This window comes from Akebia trifoliata, chromosome 1 (genome assembly GCF_017979445.1).
Source record: "Akebia trifoliata isolate Shusen 1 chromosome 1, ASM1797944v1, whole genome shotgun sequence".
Lineage (NCBI taxonomy): Eukaryota > Viridiplantae > Streptophyta > Magnoliopsida > Ranunculales > Lardizabalaceae > Akebia > Akebia trifoliata.
Genome location: NC_141375.1, coordinates 1,506,193 through 1,514,047, shown reverse-complemented (window position 1 = coordinate 1,514,047; position 7,855 = coordinate 1,506,193).

The window sequence follows — 7,855 nt, the reverse complement described above, 5'->3', positions numbered from 1 at the left end:
GTGAGAGAGGCAGAGAGAATGAGAAAGAGACGATGCAGTCGATCGATGAAAATGTGAAAGAAAGAGAAGACGAAAACGTGGTCCACCGGCCGCGGATTTTGGATTTTGAAATTCGACGGGCCAGGCCCAACAAATTTTTTTTTATATAAATTCGGGATTTTGACGTAGTGTGATGATACTAAAAATTGAGGATAAACAAATGATGTTGATCATTTTATGATCCAAATATGTTTGCTTATCATTTGGGGTAGGAAATCGATTGACGTGTCCATTAAATTAGATGTTAGAAAAATACCTAGGAATTGGATCTTTTGGAAAGTCCGACTGAAGACATTAAACTTAGTGTTGCTTGAGAGGCAACCAATGTGTTAATGGTTTTTTTAGGATACATGGTGTAGTTATGATTTCTTTATTTTCTTATAATTATTGGCTTCCATGTAAACCTTAGTCTCCATTCTTTATCTCAATTTGAACTCATCAAAAACGAGTATAAGGGTTGAACATTTTCAAGAATTTTATCGAAAAATTTATTTTTCTGAAAAAATTCTATTTTAAAAAAAAACCCTCCAACCCTAATCCTTTTCTCATTCTCTTCCTATTCAAGCCAACTTTCAATCAAACCAATCAATCAATGCTATTAGGACTGTAGATAGGTCAACAATTGTTGATTGAGTAATAAAAACAGATGTTGACCTATATTAAGGAAAATAAGGCACGTGCAAATGTGCGGACTGCTGAAAGTTCAAATTCAGATTAGGATTTCTTTTTTAGATTAAGATTTCTTTCTTTCTTAGATTAGAATGTTTTTAGTTTCTTAGTTAGGTTGTTTTTCAATTCTTAGGTAGGATTTCTTTTATGCAAAACTATTTTGAAAATTATCATTATTATAACTTTTATATAAAAGTAAAACACGTGCACACACACACACACACACAAATTTAAATAAGCATGTGTATGTGATTGGCATACTCATGTTTATTGATGATTTTTATCAATGGGATCTGAATATTTTTCATCATGCCTTCATTTAAATCTCTTGGAGTACTATGATTGAACTGCTCTTTAGTTTGTTTATAGCTTTTATTTTCTTTTCAATTAAAATTTTGAGACACCTGTCTCACAAGAGACTTTTTGTATTTTAATAAATTGAGGTGTGGATGATAGTTGGAAAAAAAAGGTGTAAAACTTTGAATTATTTGAGAAAGGGAGAAATAATGGAATATAAAAATCAATAAATTAGGTAGTGTCATGTGATTCATGGAACTTACAAAATTTGAGGTTGGGACGTTGGGGTTAGAATTCATTTATTAAACCAATGCACTTATTTTAAGTTTAGTACACATATCACTTTCATCTTCTAAGGTCAATTCCTCTCATACTTCAATTACATGGTGGAAAACTATTTTTAGAAGGGGAGCAACTTGAGACGGGAGTGGACGCATAAGAAGTTGACATTCATCACTCTAAATACCTTGTCGGTTATTTTCCCTTAAATGCATGTGTCTATGTTGAAATTGGTGTAATTTATTATTTTTTTCCTATTAAATTAATAGATGCATGATAAATCTATATATAGATTTTTGAATGTGATGTTTATACATTATATGTCAAATGTGCTTGTGAGGGAAATAAATAATAATTATGAAATGATTGAGTTACCTTGTGTGATTGACATGAAAAGGATTGATTATCCATGTGTATTTACCTTAAATTCCCTCAAGGAATATCCCACATTATGGGTCGAACTAATGTGAAAATCGACCAGGATAGTGAGGCCGAACTAGTGTGAAAATCGAGTCATATGTTGAATGTATTACTATATTTTAAATATGAAAGGCTTGGGTGATTTGCATGTTGTATGTTATGCATTTGCTTTATCGTTGAAATTTTCAGGAGGGAACTTCTAATGAGTTTTCAAACTCATGTTGTTGAATTAAATCTTTTCCAGATATTTGATTGATGAAGGAAATAAACAAGAATGTTCGCGAATAACTCTCGGAGACTTAGATTGTTGATTTTATCCTTATATTATGTAGACTTGTGATCTTGTGGACTTAGAAAATTCTACTTAATTAGAGTAATGGGATTTGTATTATTTTTAATTTCTAAGTTTATAAACTTATTTAAAAGATGTGGAATTCATGGGGGTTTAATATGGATGAATGTTATGTTGGATTTTAGAATATTGAGATAATGATTAATGTTGTGGACGTTTACTAAATTTCATTTACTAGTATTTATTCCTTAATGTAAAAGAATATAAAAATATGTTACACTAGAACCAATTGAATTAAATAATTTGTAAAAAAATCTACAAGAAGGCAAAACTGATGAAACCAATTGCAATGTCTCACTGACCTCCATATGTTTTCGTGAAAAACATTTCAAAGTAGTTAAAACATTTCAAATATTTTTTTGAGAAATGTTTCCCAAGAAAATGTTGTTGAATTGTTAACAAAAAAATGTCATACTCTATTTTGTGAAATTATTTGACCAATTAACTATTTGAATTTTTCAACGTTTTAGAGTCTAAATTGAAATATTTCGAGTCTACTTCCTTATAAAATTAACCACATATATTATTTATTTATACATTAATTGTTATAGAATTTTGTTGTCAACGTTTCATAATCTGATTTTGTACCATACTTGGTTTTATAAACGTTTTACAAGATAAAAAGTTAGAGAAATTATTCTTCTGTATTTTTTTTAAAAACCCAACTTCTTAGGTTTTCTAACCATATAGGCCACATTAATTTTCACCCAGAATTGAATATTTTAAAAATCCGTGAACTTGGAGTTACATATTTCAAAACAGAATTCTGGGTTCGTAAACATTGATTAAAAAGTCTGTATCAATTAGAAAATAAAAATGATAAGAGATTTCTATATTTTTAATTTTTAGGTAATTGAATTAAAAGTATATAGGAAAAAGAATCAAGACCGTTAGAGATATAGATTTTAAGTTATGGATTTTAAAGTGACGAAAGGTCAAGCTGTGTAGTTTATTGTTTTGTGTTTTTAAAAATGAGGAGTTATAATTTGAGCCATCTAGAAATTTATTATTGGACAACAATAATATATAAAACTTTTCTCTTACCCCTGAGTTTTGGATTGGGATTTAGACTGTGCGTGTTGGATACAGATTTTCAGAATTCGGGCTTGAAAAGTTCCCAATCATTCAACTTCCTTAGGCCAAAATCCCAATAGATATCCTCCCCATTACATATACATAGTACTACATGCTCTGTTTTTTATTTTTTTTTATTTTTTTTATTATTATAGAGAAACTGAGTAAGAATAGGGATTTTTTTTCTCTAATTGAGGGCTCACATAATTGATCCTTTCAAAAACAAACTCAATCACCCTTTACAATTTGAAATTTATCTTCTTCTCAAACTCGGGAAATACATTTGAAATGCCTCTCCACACATTGCACCCCTAGGATATGTAGACCTACTCACTATCCCATCATAAATTCTTCTCTAATATCTGTCTGCAATCACTTTTCTCTAGAGACTAGATTTCTCTTCACCTCACCTCCAAATTTTTGCTACTTATGATTTAACTTGTAAGCATTACCTTCAATGTCCTTAATAAGAGATGTAATGCCTTTTTTTTTTTTTTCCAATTTTCGTCTTGTACGTGTCGATTTATATCTCCTAATTTAGTACCCCTTATTAATGCCTCATAGGAGGAAACTACCCTGTTGAAGGAGATTTGCTTGTAATTGGTGGGTCCATGCTTTATGCAATCAGTAATGTTAGTGAGGTATGCTATATCGGTACACTTTCGCCAAATTTACCAGTTTATGTTTATCATTATTGAAATTAAATGTTTACATGTTTACCTTACTAACATTTGATAAAATTTCTTTTCTTATTTTTAATGATGGGATTTATCTGCAAAAGTGGATATTCTTTGAATGGAAGGAAATTGCCTAGAATTTGTGTTTTACATATCTAACATAGGAAATTTTGTTAGTTTTAGAAGTTAAATTGTCGCACTATCACATTGAGTAAATTAAATGTCCCGAAGAAATATCAAAGGGATGAGGGACTTCAACAAATTTGTGAATAGATACTCTCTTATGGATTTTCCCCTCGTGGGTAGATGGTTTATGTGGCCTAACATACAAGAGACCCCAACAATGTCTAGACTTGATAGATTCTTAGTGGTGGTCCTTGGGAAGAGAAGTTTCATAATTTGATACAATCGGAAACTTCCAGTCCTGTTTTAAATCATGTTCCTATTCTTTTGGAGGCGGGCGAACCTAGATTGCATCCATTGCCATTTAGATTTGAGAATATGTGGCTTAAACATCTAATTTTTTTGGATTTGGTTAAAGATTGGTGGAATGATTGCTCCTCGATTGGGAATCCTGGTTGTGTGTTCAAGAAGAAACTTAAGTTCTTAAAAGATAAGTTGAAGGTTTGGAATAATGAGGTTGTGGGCAAAATTGAGGTTAAGAAGTCGGAGTTCCTCAATAATATCGATTTTTTAGATGCTAAAGAGGAGGAGGGTGATTTGAGTATGGAAGATCAAGTGAAGAGGCTAAAATTGAAATTTTAAAGAATTGATGGAGGAGATCAGTTAGAAACAAAAATCCAAAATCAAATAATTGAAAGAAGCGGACAATAATACAAAGTTTTTTCACAGTCGTGGTGAAAACTTTAAACGATGCAAGGATCGATGGCGTTTTGATGAACCGCTTGCAAATGTTTTAGGGGCGGTTTTGATGGAATTATCGGTAGTTAAAAACCACCTCTGAAAAGCCTCTATTTTGTAGTGATAAGAATAACTATCAGTCAAAATTAATTAGTAAATATAAAAGGGTACCCTTTATACGAAGGTTGTGCTACTACATTATCAAAGATATTAATGCTCCCGATGTATCGATTCTGATTTCTTTAATCTACTTGTTTGATGCAACTTTCTAACAATAAAATGCTATCAAGAATCATCAACTTTGAGAGTTGTCTATAGTTTTGGTGATGATGTTTAAATTCATGTATTAGTATTCTTTCATGTCTATAAGCACACAAAAAAGAAAAAAAAATGTAACGACGAAAATAAATATGAAACTAGGAAAAAGAACTCGGCAATTTGGTGATTAATTGGTAAATGTTAGTTTATCGACAATTTAATAGGCAACTACCCAACTAGCAGATTTTGTGGAAAAATTTGTGAATTTTGTGACAATTGGCACATCTCTAATACAATAAGCTAGACTTGAACCCGCAACCTCAAAGTTGTCTTCCAACGTGTCAAACCAACTGATTGAGCTATGGATCTAAGCCCACAACTCCAATACAAAAGAATCAATCAATCATGTTTAACAGCAAGGTAAATGTGACTATATAATCATTCAAGTTGTCTCTTAGGATTTTCAAGGCTTTACGTTTGGGTGGCAATTTTCTCAGTTTTGACCCAAATGACTTTTGATTATATTAAGTTTAACTGTAAAAGTGGGGCATTTGCTGGGTCCAATATTTGTGTCGAACCACTTGTGCTATACCTCCTCTCATTAAAATATTAAAGATTTGTTTCCTTCGAAAAGTTCCCTCTTTTTCTATCATCCGTATTTTCTCAAACCCATAAAATATATAACATTTTAGTAAGCGACAACTATTAATTTGAATCTTTAACAACATTCATCTACCAAAAATATTATTGAAAATAGTTACATAGAATCCATAGCATTTTGAAAGTAAAATGCTTTTAAATTATGAATATTAATAGCATTTCATGTTAAATGCCACAATTAAAACCCTCTAGAAAATCATTTTTATTATAGTGAATATTGTTCGTCTATACCCTGAATTTTTGTAAGATATACTCCTAATTTCTTACATAATTGGAATAAGGGCAGAAAAATAAAGTATTCTTAGTGCTTGAAGTTACTCTTTTGTTGGCTCTAATATTTTGGACCCATATCCTTAGTATGATTGTTAATGTTACTTAATTCAATCGAGTTGTTAGGTACATAACAATTTTGAACTCAAACAATACATTATTTATTAATATTAGCCTTATGTATCAGATCAATAACATATTGTTCATAAGTGAGAAAGCAACTTCAATTGGTTGGAGTGATGGTCATGTTACTAATGTGCAAATATGAGGCGATTTCAATTAATGTCAGTGATTTGTATTATTATTTCTTATAAACAATTGACATTATTCTTTTGAAAATCTTATAACAATTCATATGCAACTCGTGGATTTTACTAGTATTAAAAAAATGAGAGTGTTTATATTTTATAGGTATATAAAAAAAATAGCCTCAAATGTCTTATTTCTTAAAACATGGACTATAAGATTTTCTTGAATTTTTTTGAATATTTTGAAATCTACTTTTTAGATCTTTTTTCTTATGAGCACCTTGGAAGCATTGTTCCATAAAATGCCTAAAACACCTTTTAAAGCATAATTCAAATTTTAAAAAAGAAAAAAAAAATCATTTTCATTACATGTGTGATTTTTAATCTTGAAAAAATATCATGTCGTTCATGAATAATATTAAAATGATTCATCTAAGTCGTCTCATTATCTTAGATTATACAATGTTATTATTATTATTATTATTATTATTATTTGATATTCTTGAGCCATAACAAAACATAATAAAAAGAAGAAGAAGAATAAAATGGGTGAATCAAACAATTGATCTTAATTCATTCACGAATGATACTAAGATGACTCAGGCAAGTTGTAACAATCTTAAACGATTTCTTAACCATAAGACATGCAAGACATAGCCATGATTTTCTTTTTAAGGGACAAACTACAATACCTCAAATTTTTTTAATAAGAAGAAAAACATATCAATATATATTTTTAAATATTGTACAATTGAGAGGGAATTTAAAGATCCTGACAAACAAATGAGATATAAAAAGATTTATCCAAAAGTAATCATTTCGAATTTTGTCGCTTCTACCAAAGAATTTTTTAAGAATTGTCCTTGTCACCTTAACAAGTTTTGATGTTTTGAGAATGTTGCATGCTCCTTCAACTTTGTTGATATTTTTTTTTTTTGCTTACCGAGTGTTCGGACCAACTTGCACGCACCACGACTAATCTCGGGGAGGACTATCACAATAACCCATTGCCATGGTCCCCCAGTTAAATCATGAGAAAAACCCAAAAGAGGAATTGAACCTGTGACGTGCACCTAACCTACACTTCACGTGCTTGCCCTTACCACTTAAGCAACCCATGGGTGGGTAACTTTGTCGATGTTGATGCTCTTCAAGTTTTCACTACCTAAGGGAGACAAAATTGAGATCAATACTCTTTCCTAAAGTAAAAGGATTGGCTATTCTAACATCATTCACTTGTGTTTTTGAGTGATTTCAACATGCCCCTCTATGGTTTGGCTAATGGTACAGATACTTCCTTGTGTTCTTTAGATGACGACCCCACTAAGCTAGATCTTCTCATATGATAAACATAAATAACATAAAATACCCTTATCTTCAACCTCCACTAGAAAGAATCCTCCTAAAATCAATCACCCTCAACTTATTAATTTTTTTTACCTTACTTTTCAACCATAAGATTATATTTTCTTCAATGATATTTAATTTATGGACAAGTAGAAATTTGAATTTCTAAGTAGAAAAATCAATGGTTTTTATAAGACATAGAACATGAGTTTGAACAAGTTTAAATTAGTCCTCCTTAGAGGTTAACAACTAGAATATGACAAATTTCTAAAGGTAATCCCATCTTCAATCTCAAGATTTCATTTCCTTCAACCTTTCAAATCTCAAGATTATATAGGATTATTGGGAAAGTAAAACAATAGATTTTTTAGTACAAAAAATCAAGGATTTTCTACAAGCAGTTG